General features: G+C 31.9%; 1 protein-coding gene across 2 annotated transcripts in view; it reads left to right on the forward strand.

Annotated features, from left to right (window-relative positions):
* The first annotated feature begins 9,063 nt into the window (after positions 1 to 9,063).
* The window catches only part of LOC145263625 (ferric reductase SjCytb561-like), a 127,897-nt gene continuing 122,941 nt past the window's right edge, over positions 9,064 to 14,019 (forward strand). For both annotated transcript variants that reach the window (XM_080120468.1, XM_080120469.1), the window contains exon 1: positions 9,064 to 9,497. The gene's annotated coding sequence lies outside the window, so the exon portion shown is untranslated. The remainder of the gene's footprint in view (positions 9,498 to 14,019) is intronic.

Below are 14,019 nucleotides of genomic sequence, written 5' to 3' on the forward strand. Positions count from 1 at the left end.
ATTTTACATTTGAACGGAACAAAATAAATTTATTTTACATTTGAACAGAACAAAATAAATTTATTTTACATTTGAACTGAACAAAATAAATTTATTTTACATTTGAACAGAACAAAATGAATTTTATTTTACATTTGAACTGAATAAAATAAATTTATTTTACATTTGAACGGAACAAAATAAATTTATTTTACATTTGAACAGAACAAAATAAATTTATTTTACATTTGAACAGAACAAAATGAATTTATTTTACATTTGAAAAAAAAAATTATTTTACATTTGAACTGAATAAAAATAAATTTATTTTACATTGGAACGGAACAAAATAAATTTATTTTACATTTGAACTGAATAAAATAAATTTATTTTACATTTGAACTGAATAAAATAAATTTATTTTACATTTGAAAAAAAAATTTATTTTACATTTGAACTGAATAAAATAAATTTGTTTTACATTGGAACGGACCAAGATGAATTTATTTTACATTGGAACTGAATAAAATAAATTTATTTTACATTTGAACAGAGCAAAATAAATTTATTTTACATTTGAACTGAAGAAAATAAATTTATTTTACATTTGAACTGAATAAAATAAATTTATTTTACATTTGAACGGAATAAAATAAATTTATTTTACATTTGAAAAAAAAATTTATTTTACATTTGAACTGAATAAAATGAATTTATTTTACATTGGAACGGAACAAGATAAATTTATTTTACATTTGAACTGAATAAAATAAATTTATTTTACATTTGAACAGAACAAAATAAATTTATTTTACATTTGAACTGAATAAAATAAATTTATTATACACTTGAACGGAACAAAATAAATTTATTTTACATTTGAACGGAATGAAATAAATTTATTTTACATTTGAACAGAACAAAATAAATTTATTTTACATTTGAACAGAACAAAATAAATTTATTTTACATTTGAACGGAACAAAATAAATTTATTTTATATTTGAACAGAACAAAATAAATTTATTTTACATTTGAACGGAACAAAATAAATTTATTTTACATCTGAACAGAACAAAATAAATTTATTTTACATTTGAACGGAATGAAATAAATTTATTTTACATTTGAACAGAACAAAATAAATTTATTTTACATTTGAGCAGAACAAAATAAATTTATTTTACATTTGAACAGAACAAAATAAATTTATTTTACATTTGAACGGAACAAAATAAATTTATTTTACATTTGAACAGAACAAAATAAATTTATTTTACATTTGAACAGAACAAAATTAATTTATTTTACATTTGAACTGAATGAAATAAATTTATTTTACATTTGAACAGAACAAAATAAATTTATTTTACATTTGAACAGAACAAAATAAATTTATTTTACATTTGAACAGAACAAAATAAATTTATTTTACATTTGAACAGAACAAAATAAATTTATTTTACATTTGAACGGAACAAAATAAATTTATTTTACATTTGAACAGAACAAAATAAATTTATTTTACATTTGAACAGAACAAAATAAATTTATTTTACATTTGAACAGAACAAAATTAATTTATTTTACATTTGAACAGAACAAAATTAATTTATTTTACATTTGAACAGAACAAAATTAATTTATTTTACATTTGAACAGAACAAAATTAATTTATTTTACATTTGAACAGAACAAAATTAATTTATTTTACATTTGAACTGAATGAAATAAATTTATTTTACATTTGAACAGAACAAAATAAATTTATTTTACATTTGAACAGAACAAAATAAATTTATTTTACATTTGAACAGAACAAAATAAATTTATTTTACATTTGAACAGAACAAAATAAATTTATTTTACATTTGAACAGAACAAAATTAATTTATTTTACATTTGAACTGAATAAAATAAATTTATTTTACATTTGAACGGAACAAAATAAATTTATTTTACATTAGTACAGAATAAAATAAATTTATTTTACATAAGAGAAAAATCCAAGGGCAGGCCACTCTCGAAAAAAATAACAGGGACCAATCAGATTAAAGGATCACTTTATGAAGAAGGAGAGGCTGACATTTTTATTTTTCAATTTACATGATGGCGATAAGGTAAACAATATGACCGGCTTCGATATATTGTTCTACGCATACAATGGTTAATTTTTTAAACAAAAAATACTATTTAGCGCAAAATAATTTGTTTGGCAATAGTACGCAACCTCAAATAATTCCCTGAAATTTGTAACGCTAAACTTGGATTCTACCTCTGAATAAGCACTGAAACATTCTTATGCTTCAATTAAAGATTTAAATATTAGATAACAATTAACAAAGTTTTTTGGTGCTTATTCAGATCAGCACTTATGGCGGCAATTAAAAAAAAGAAAAGAAAAGTCTATTATGTATGTACTCGTTCCAGCAAGAAGATGTCATACTCCAAAAATTATGTAAACCGATCAAATAGCTTTATTGTAAGAAATTCCATTTACATCGCCATGTTTCTTGTTTAAGCCGCCTACACAGTTCTAGTAGACGGCCCATGATTGGTTAGTTTGAATGAGTCAAGCTAATTACTTGGCGCCCTTTTTTGTATCATGCTTTTTCATTTTCAGTTCATGTTAAACACTCGGCAGGAAAAAGACTCACCAGGACAGCTCCAAGAAGAAAGCCTTACAGAGAATGGAGCTGCCACAATTTCTTCATGTTATATCACCAAAATCTTTGTGAACAAAGGACTTACATCTCTACAAGCAGAGACAACCTTATATTGTGCCGAAGATATCCTAATTACAGGATGGCATCCTTTCAACATTTTCTTCATGTTTGTATCCATCCTGGGCCCAACTCTCTTCCTGATCTACATCAATGATTTCCCAAAACACATACTAAATTCATTTGTTGACATCTATGCTGATGACACGACCATCTACGGCAACACATCAAAGGCCGTAAATGACAAAGCTCTCTCTGATTCTCTCTCCTCTGATCTTGAGCACGTCGTTCAGTGGAGGAGGACGTGGCTTTAATGCATCTAAAACCAAACTCTTATCTTTACATCATCAACGCTCTGTTCCTCATCTTGCATCAATTGAAATGGATGGCTCTCGTCTTGGGGAGGCTTCATGTTTTGACAAGCTCCTGGGTTTGATTTTTACTCCTGATCTGAAATGGAACACGTATATAAAGTCTGTTCCCCGGCCGCTGGGAAAATGGTAGGATCCTTCTACCGCTCCAGAAGATATCTCACTACTGATGCAATTCTCTATCTCTATAAAAGCCAAGAACGTCCAAAGATGGAGTACTGCTGCCACATCTGGGCTGGAGCTTCAAAAAACAGCCTATCCTGCCTTGACAAAGTACAAAATAGAATTTGTGGCTTATTGGGAGATGTTCTCTTCTCTTCCCTGCAACCTCTCTCCCACAGAAGAGACGTTGCGAGCCTGTCTTTGTTTTATCGTTATTTCCATGGCAAGTGCTCGTCTGAGCTCCAATCTATGGTCCCCCCTCGCCAATCCTTCATGATAAACACCCGTCTAGCTAAAACCAGGGGGACTGACGGCTTATTTTTCGTTCTTTTTGGGGGGGATATTCAATTATAGAACTTGTATAGTTTTTTAACAGATGCTTATGCAGGTTAATTAACTGTTTTGTGCAGAAGAACCGCCCCCCCCCCCGTCCCTCAACCGCCTCCCACCAAATGTAAACAATTTTTGTAAAATATTAAACAGTTCTTCTGCTCGGTTAATGTCGGCGCGTTACTTACGTTAAAACAGTTAATTAAACTGCATAAGCATCTGTTAAAAAACTACAAGTTCTATAATTGGATATCTTCCTTCAAAAAAAGAACGAAAAACAAACCGGCAGTTCCCACCCTCAAAAAAAAAAAAAAGAAAAAAAAAGGTGACCATAAAGTGAGGGTATTCTTCATATCTTGGAAACTACTTGTTTCTTGGAATTTTAAAAGTTAGTGGTAATTTTAAAGAATTTTCCGAGGGTGGAGAGAAAGTCGCCCCCGGTCCTGGATATGACCTTAAACTATATCCGATGGTGAAGCCCCAGCTGGTGGGCTTTGGGGAGTGTGGAGCCACCCTTTAATTGCCATTGCTCACAGGTCCACTCTGACCCGGAGTGGTAGTACCTGTTAAGGTCCCAACTATGGGTTAAATAGAAACTGACTTAGAAAAAAAAAAAAAAAATGTATATATATATATATATATATATATATATATATACATATATATATATAGACTATCCATTCATGTGTAATCACCTTTTTCTTCACCATATTCCCTCTGCTTCACTTTTTTTGTTTTCAAGTAAGATCTTTGACTTACTTGTTGTTTCATCAAATACTTCTGCATGCAAAATCCGATCCCGCATTTTGCTAATTCCTACCCTCTGATGAGAAGGAAATTATTTCTTCGAAACTCCGCGGATTAAGGACTATCCATTTATCTAGTGTTTCCTTTTCAGATTAAATATGTTTTTAACTCATTTCAAAGTGTTTTTTTAACATATTTTATTAACTGTTTGTTCATATTATAAGCTCTATTTCCTATTTGGTTTTATCGAGCTTTTACATCTGGCTGAGATAATTTTATAAATATTATTTCTATAATATTTATAATATACTTTAATTTTACCATCTTGGATCATTTTGGTAAATTTAAGTGTATTTTTTATTTTATATATATACTAGCGAGGGGTACCCGGCGTTGCCCGGGTGTTTGTAGGTGTGTGTGTGGTGTTAAATGAAAAAGAAACCGGGGGGGGGGGGAGGGTGTAGGATCGAAGCCAAAGCCCTGAGGCGAAGTTTGAAAATAAAATCGGCCAGCCAGAATGAAACATTGTTATAAGCGAATAAGTGAAAGATGTTTGAAAGTCGTCGAGCGTTACGACGACGACGATGACGATGTAAGCATTGTTATAAGCGAAGTTAGAAAAATTAAAACATCGAAAAAAAAACACAAAAAAACTAACGTAAGGCAAACGAACGATGAAAACAGGAAACGAACATGTGAAAAATGGCTTAAATAAGCCTGTTTCGATATTAAAATTTAAAAGATCGGTGAGTACTCGGGTGTTTTTGGGTGTCGCTAAGAATATGCGAAGTAAAAAAAACAAAACAGGATAACGAACGTTACGTGAAAAATGACTTTAATAATACAGGGTTCAATATTTAAATTAAAAAAAAACATCTCACACCATGATTCGAACCCAAAACGTTTAGATAATGAACCAAGGCCTTAACTACCTGGGCTAAACCAATGCATCTGAAATTTGTTCGGTTTTTCAACTATTTAAAGTAAATCAGGTCACGACGTCATGACGTCATCTGACGCATGCGTTGTTGACCCCGCCCCCCGCCGAAAATTGTCGATTTCGGGGTGAAAAAGTTAATGTTTTTCTTTTTCTCTCTCTCTCTCTCTCTCTCTCTCTCTCTGTTTGCGTCTCTCTCTTTCTCTCTCTCACTTCGTCTTCCTTACTCTAAAGACTGTTACTAAAAAGAAAATGGCGTCTGGCTGTTTTTTTTGTTGTAAAAACTTCAATTGTTAATACTTTTTGTAAGCATATTTTTTTTTTTACTTCACATTTTTGGCTTGTTATTTTTCGTTTAACTATCGTATCTAACTATTTTGAATGTGCTAATAACTTTGGTAACGTTGTCATAGCGTAGAAGTTCATAGTTTAGCTAGTGTGAGGGTTAAATCTTTTTTTACTGATAACAACAATTTTTAAATTCAGACTGCCATTAGAGCTTGCTGACGTCAAGATCACGTGACATGACTCAGCGGGTTTTAAATACAAGTTGATCCAAAATAAACGGCCCCGTGTATACTTTATGTAGAAGAGTTGGCGCCCGTATTTTTTGGGGCAGTTATAAATCGATTTAAAAATATGTAATGTTTAACATTAAAATGTCACTTTTTTGGGCCCCTCCTGCAGAAAATCGATCAGTTGACGCACTTCTGATGGTCCTTTTGGGCTAATTTTTCGATATTTGTCGTCTGGAGGGTGGGGCTTTAATATGATACCAAGTTTGTGAATTTTTGTTGCGTCAGTCAAAAGTTTTTAGCAGACACACAAACATACATACATGCATACATACATTTTCGCTTTTATATATATAGATAGAAGATATATATATATTCTATTAAAAAAAATTTTCTTCAAAATAACTGAATTCGGCATTAAATAATCTGAAATGGGTTGTTATGCCGTAAAACAAAAACAGCAAACAGCAAAGTCCCCCCCTACGTATGTTTACGTTAAATTGATATAGAAAAGTGATCCCCCACTTTTTTTTAAAACTAACATTTCTTCATATCTTGGAAACTACTCGTTTGCCGTAATTTTAAACGTTATTTTCATTTTCAGCGAGCCCGAAAATCCAAATGAGTGGTAATTTTAAAGGAATTTTCGAGGGTGGAGTAATTCTTCATATTTACCGGGAGGCAAAACTTGCCCACCGTTTTGCAATGAATTATACCAGAACCAATAACTTTTCTTTGCTGTTATAATTGAATAAATTTTGAGTTTAAAGGTATGGCTTTTGTAATTTGTGGATTTATTTTGCCTCTGCCAGGGAGTATTGAGTTTGTGAGAATTAAATTTCTCACATTATTTAAAATTAAGAAAATCAAAATTTACAATTTTTAGCGATTTTACTACCAAACTGCATTGAACGCAAGACTGAGTTTTCGCGCTCTCAACTTCGAATTAAGTTGTCTCCCCTTTTTTATTTCATTCGATTTAATCATGGCGGATGAAAACACTACGACTCGCTTAGTCATAAAATTTGATCAAATTACGGGACTTTTGGGATATGACATCTTCGTTCTGTAACTGTTACGTACACCATACAGACTTTTATGTTGTACGAGCCTTTTCAAGTCTCACACAAAAACACATTCACATTTCAAGCTGTCATATACATACGCGCACACAAACATACGCGCCCACGTCCACACATGTACACATATTCACGTTCGCGTACATACACTCACATTCACGTGTATATACACACACGCTTACGTATACACATGTACTCACACACGCGAACACGAACACACACATGGACGATGTCACTTCCGCTTTCTAAGGACATACACATGCGCAAAAGACACTCCGGAAGCGAGTATAAAACATGGAGACAAGCTGTTTCTAACCCTTTTTAGGACTAGCTCTCGACTAGAGAGGTTGGGCTAACCAACTGCCTCCCCTTCGGGAGGCGCACGCTCGCGCGCGTCAACACCACTGCGACTATGTATGGGGCACGAGCTAAAGACTGTATGTATACATTCTCACTCTTTCTCTCTCCATCTACTACTGGTCACTAAGAACACCTTCACGTAGCTGACTACTAACTGATGACAACTCTAATATCCTCTTCTTTGTCTACACGCTGGACTACCATTCTCAATTTTCCTACAACATTTATTTCTCTTCCCACGCGCGAACAAACAATAGTGACCCGAACTTGAGATGAAAACACATTTCCTTTTCTTGCTACAACACCAGTCCTGCAACGAACATTGGTTACATACGCGCGGACACATTATAACTAAAACGTTCATTTCTTTCAACAGCAAATAAACAACGTTTATCTTATCCATTAATTGAGTCTTTGTTTCCTTCAATTCCCATTCGTTTCATTATTCTTTTGTAACGGGATTGGGGTATTTATATATCCTAGTCCCCTACAATGTGTATTCTTTACTCTTAATTGCCGCATAAGTGTCAGATTTTTTTTTTTTTTTTAATAAAATTAAAAACTTCTTTTTGTAGAAAATAGTTTTAAAAATAATTTCATAACACTTTATTTCGTTTCAGTTTTATTCAGTTTTGTGCTGGTTTCGTATTTTGTTTCAGTTTCCATTTTTACACAAAACTCTATTCTCGATCAGCCATTTTGTTTCTAGGCCGGGACCTGTCAACTTTGCTTAAATCCATCGATTTTAAGCCAGAAAGCCTTTTCTAGCGAGGAATTAAAAAACATTATTTTGCATGAGAGAGTGAGAGGGGGATCTACGGAAACAAAAGAAGATTAAGCGAAAACTGTATGCGAACATGAGAGAGGAGGGGGGATGGTCACAAGACAAAATAATGATCCCTCCCAGCTCGAATGTCATATATTAGCACCGCCTACGGACAGTGTTGCTAACTGAGGGTTTAAAAACCCGCCAGATCGGAATAAAAATATCGCTAGAAAACCGCTAAATTTTAATATTTATATATATATATATATATATATATATATATATATATATATATATATATATATATATACACACACACACACACACACACACAAAGGAGTCACCACTTATCAAGGCCCAAAGGCCACTCGAGGATAAAGGTTAGTGTGTGTACAGTAATCAATGGGTAAATGACGTAGTAATCGCTAGTAGTGGAAACTTGGTAAATTGAATTACTTAAGGGCACGAACTTGTTCACGTTGGACTTGAAGACAACCATATTGTAGTCAGTTGGAAAGCAGGAAAACGGAACAGAGTTCCATAGGCGTGCAGTTGTTCTAAGGAAAAAGCTTGGCTCATTAAATCTACGTTTAGATTTAGGTACAGATAAAGAGTAGGGGAAATTAGTGATAGTGTTTTCAGCTAGACTAGTGTTTTTCATGAAAGTCAGACGGGGGGGGGGGGGAGGAAGCATAGATTTGAGCTCAGACGAACACTTGCCATGAAAATGAAAACACAGATAGGTTTCTTTCTCGGGCTGACATTGATATTAAAAGCCTACCTTTTCTATTTAAAAATTATTAAAAACGAACTTCTTAATATACTCAGTAACGGATATGCAAGCGAGTACATGAAGGTTAATAACTAATTTGGTGAAAAAGTAAATCGCCAGAATTACTAGCCGCTAGATCGAAATTTTACTAGCAAAATCTCCAGAATTTACAGAGAATAGTCGCTCGACGCTAGTCGCTAGATTCCAAATTTTACTGGCTAGATTCCAAACGAAATCTCCAAATCCAGCGGAAATCCGCTAAATTGGCAACACCGCCTACCGACCAATCGCAGCATCCATGCAAACAAGGGCAGATAACTAACGATGCTTCTCCGCAAGAGAGAAAGAGAGAGAAAACAAACCAAAACATGTCTTAATTGTTTGGCATTTGACATGTAAATAAGGAAAAATCGTGGTTTTGTGAGTTTTTCTTTAATACCGCCCACAGGGGTGGCCACTTAAAGGATACAGATCAATCCGCGTGTATTAACGAAGCACAGTTTCATTTATAAGGAAGACGTTTCACGTTAAATTTAAGTCTAACGGCCCATTTTTTTGTTTTGCTTTTACGTCTCTGATAGTTGTGACCAGCTGTTGTTCATTTCGTGTCGCGGTTTTGGTTTTGGGCGCATAAAAAAAAAAAAAAATAATACGAAAGGTAAAAAGAAGTTACAATTAAAAAAACGAACAATAAAAAACATTTTATCAAGGATTTCACAACTTTTATAAATAGATATATAAAAGAAGAAAAAAAAGGTAAGTTTTATTTTTATTTATTTTTGGTGCTTCTGCACTTGCCACTTATCGTCGTGCTATTTTTTGTTTTTGTTTTTAAATAATATTTTTGAGTTAAATTCAATTTTTACGATATCTTTTGTTCATTAAATTATTAGGTGAAAGTACAGAATAGTTACAAAATAATCTGTCAACATAACTTGGTTGTCCCACTGAAGACTTACCTCACCTACAAAGGGTTTTTCGAAAGCCGTTTATACCATGGGGAGGTTGCAGGTGTTTATTCCGAAAGTCGTCCTTAACACGGGGAGGTTGGGGGTTATACGACTAAAAAGCAACTCTTTGCAGGTAAGTCTTCAGCAGAACAGCCAGGCCACATTGACCAAATATTCCCTCCTCCCCATGTTAAGAATGGCTGTCTAAATAACGTTATTTCAGCGCGGTAACATAGATGCACAAGTATCTCCTTATTTTTGTTTTTTAGATTGTTAGGTGAAAGTAAAGAATAGTTACAAAACACCCTCTCCCCATGTTAAGAATGGCTTTCTAAATAACATTATTTCACTTCGGTTGCATAAGTACCTTATTATTTTTTTAAATAGAAAAATTCAATTTGTTCTGATATTGGTACTTATGCAGTTTGCGGACCATAACATTATTAATTAGAAATCCATTCTTAACATATGGAGGAGAGGATAGTCTTTAACTAACTAGGCTGGTGTTTCACCTAAGCTTTTTACAAACGAAAAATATCAGGATACTAAACTTATTGAACCGTGTTGAAATGATAACGTTATTTAGAAAGTCCTTCTTAACATGGGGAGAAGGAGGTGTTTTTTTTTATTCTGAACCCACGTAAAAAAAAAAAAAAAATATAAAACGGTTTTCCTGAAGCAGATGTCTCCCTGATTCTACTTTCGGTTTTTCGCGCTCACATGCCCCTATTCCGAATTCATAGCAGTTCGATATTAGGAGAACCCATAAAACCTCCATGCACCTTGTATGGTTCGTAAACTGCAGAAATACCTTATTTTCTTCCACCCGAAGAGGAAAAAAAAAGAAAAAAGGTGGCTTTTTTTTTTTTTTTTTTTTTTTTTTTTTTTTACGCAAACTTTTCAATAAATGTTTTTCCAATTATATTTTGATAAATTTTTATACAATAAATGTTTTGGTTTTGTTTTCAAATGGCGCTCGCCCAGTTTAAACCATTTTCTGTTTTTAATAAAAAAAAATGTTCCATGAAAAACTTTCGCGTTTTCATTAAATCGAAACATTTCCAATTAAACAATTACGGATATGTTCTCTTTCACTTTATTTTTTTTTAATAGTTCTTTCCGGAAGTTTAATTTTTTATTTATTTCACGCTTGCTTCGGCCATAGTTCCTATTTACAATGCCTCTCCACGGGACAGTTAGACACCAGGGTCGTTTTTTAACGTGGAGCAAAGGAACAAAAATAAAAATTGTCTCAGTCGTGAAGGATTTCTACTCCACTGATAGAGAACAAGAAATTGAAGTGCAGCATCTGAAGAACAGATACTACACTTTGATCTTGTCCCGAAGGCCATAGTTTAATAATGTTCTCCCCTAAATTTGGAGAGCAGGTGCGTGAAATAAAATGGCGTCTCCAATTTCGGCAATAAAGTGTGGAACCACCAAGTTAGCGAACAAAAATCGATGAGGGAGTTTTTTCTTTTTTTTTTTTTTTTTTTCTTTTTTTTTTTCTAGGTGTATCAGAATTTTTTGTAGGAATTTTTGACACCCCTAACAGGAAACTGCGAATAAAATATTAAAAAAACTCATAATTTCTCTTTTAAAAGTGGGTTGTTTATTTTCTTTATGGATTATACTTCCAAAATAAACTAAAGTTGTATAAAAAGTAATAAATATTTTTATTTTTTATAAAACAGTAATTAAATTAATTGAATTTTACGATATTTTCAGGGTCAGTGAAATTTATGCTCGTTCCAATAAACCGAATATAATATTTTAGACAAACGTTTTTTTTTTAATTCACGCCCCCATTTTGAAATGTCTATTAAAAATTAAATTTATGTGCCAAAGTTTTATATCACAAATTGAAGATAAAAGATCAACAAATAATATATTCTAATTCAAAAGAAAAGTTTTTTGGAAATTTACCTGTAAAGTCCGAAGTTTAAAACCTATACATATTTTTTCATTTTTTTTCATTTTTTTTAAATGAAACCTTGGTCCTTGCTCCTTTAATTGAATATTAAAATTAGGGTTTAAATTACATTTTTCGAGTAGTTACAAAGCTTGGAAAGACAGGGGGTCGAATTCAATATTTTTCACGAAGTTTGACACCTATGAGAGCACCCAGAGAGCGTAGTATAAACACCCCCAACCTCCCCCGTGTTTAGAACGCCTTTCAGAATAAACAGTAATTTTTATACTGATGGGTTTTTGACATTTATTTTTTCACTGGATTATTATTGATTGGACACTAATTAACCAGATCATAAAAAAGAAAAATTGAAAAAAAAATAAAAAAAAATTTCGACATTTGAAAAGGGTGCTCACTTTTTAGTTAGTGTTCTGGTAAATTGGTCACCCATTTTTTTTTTTTTTTTTTTTTTTTTTTTTTGCTAAATACGGAAGCGTCTTCGGGAGATATGAAATGGTCCCATGTTGACGAAACAATGTATCGGGAGGCGTACGATATGAATTGACAACGGGATGTAAAATTATGAAACATTTCTCCAGCTTGTTAGTAAAATTTATAATACTTAAAAAAAAATAAAATAAAAAAAAAATAAATAAAAAATGCTACATTAAAACAAACATGCTCCATTAAATAAAAATACTAAAAACATATCCGGTTAGGTAGAGAAAGTAACTTATATTGCCTTTGATAACATTTGTTATAAATTTGTTTGACAACTTTTTCGAATCTGTGTACTGTACCCCCATTATTTAACGTATTTAAACAAAATATATTTAAATAAATGGGTGTCTTTCTCAGGGCGTTCTTTTTATATATTTACAGAATTGTTTAATAAAACTAATAATTATAATAAAAAAAATAAAAATAAAGATGAAGTATATTAATTACAAATCATGAGAAACTGAAATTTTCGGACACTAAACTTACTTGCACTCAATTTGTCATTATGGAGAAATAAGCAAATAGCAAGTTTTTTTTTTTTTTTTTAATGAAAATTATAAAAAAAAATCTTGTGATGCTAGTGCTTGCTACACTTCATCTTTATAAAAATAAAAGTTATAAAAGATATGTGAATAAAATATATTTTTAAAAATCTCGATTGTTTTGCTTATACTTGTGATTTTATTATTCATAAAAATTGCCTCGATCTAGAAGGATTTCTCTTTCACTGACCACCTACATACATCGCACTTTAAATAAATATTAGATTGTATTAAAAACGCGCAAAGATAAAAAAAAAATAATAATAAAAAAAAAACCACACGCACACAAAGGATATAAAAATTAATCTTGGTTGCAAGAATCCGAACAAGTCGGTTATTTTATATTTGTTTCTGCAATTAAAGTTTGGTTATAATAATTTTAATTTTTTACATTATGTATTTTTTAATTGACATCATCCAAAATTCTCAGTTATAACGTCGGTTTATTTATTTGGTATTATTTTACGACCTGCCCCAGCGTAGTAAAAACACCCAACAACCACCCCATGTTAAGAACGGCTTTCTGAATAAACACCTCCCAACCTCCCCATGTTAAGAACGGCTTTTGAGGTTGGCAAAAGTTCTGTAAATGTATAAAAACAACGCACTGAGAAAGACACCCATTTATTTAAATACGTTCGTTTTATTACATTAAAGTTTTTTGTTAATCCTTAAAAGTTTTGTAAATATTTAATATTAAAGAAAATGTCTTGTAAATCTGTATTTTTTCTTTTAACTCTTTAAAAATATATTTCAAAACTCTTGCTCGCAAGACCTCCGACCATGTCTGCTATTTGACGTGTTTACAAATGAATGACAAATTTAGATTTATCGTGACAAATAAAACCGGGAAAATATACGGTGTCCCTTTTTAAAGTAAACCTACACAAATCTTTCTTGATTTGTAAAACCTGAAAGAAAAGAAGCATGCAAAAAGGGAGGGGGGGGTCTTTAAAAATGTTTTTTTTTCTTTTTTTTTCCTTCAGTCCTGGTCTTAAGAACTCTCACAATCTTCTAGAACCTTCTGGTTCTAGTGTTTTTATTTTCTTTTTCTTCTATTATATAAAAGGCAAGATGGGCATGAGCGTTTGTGTATGTCCACGAAAGGCTTTTTGTGTCGGGGTTCTCTTGTCAGTTAGATCCCAGAAGTTTTCTTATACTTCCTAGATCGTAATGTCTCAGATTTGCAAACGGACATTGTCTCTATCTTTTTTTTTTTTTTTTTTTTTTTTTTTTTTTTTGATCGAGTTTTAAAAAATTCCCTCGTTTCAAGTGTTTTATCTTTTTCGTATACAGTTAAACTAATCGAATGCAAATGCCTGGCCTTTTAGCTGATAGTATCTGCTCTGTAATTAGTCCTTGTTCAATACTGA

This window comes from Euprymna scolopes, chromosome 39 (assembly GCF_053919585.1).
Source record: "Euprymna scolopes isolate OS-2025 chromosome 39, ASM5391958v1, whole genome shotgun sequence".
In the NCBI taxonomy this organism is placed as follows: Eukaryota; Metazoa; Mollusca; class Cephalopoda; order Sepiida; family Sepiolidae; genus Euprymna; species Euprymna scolopes.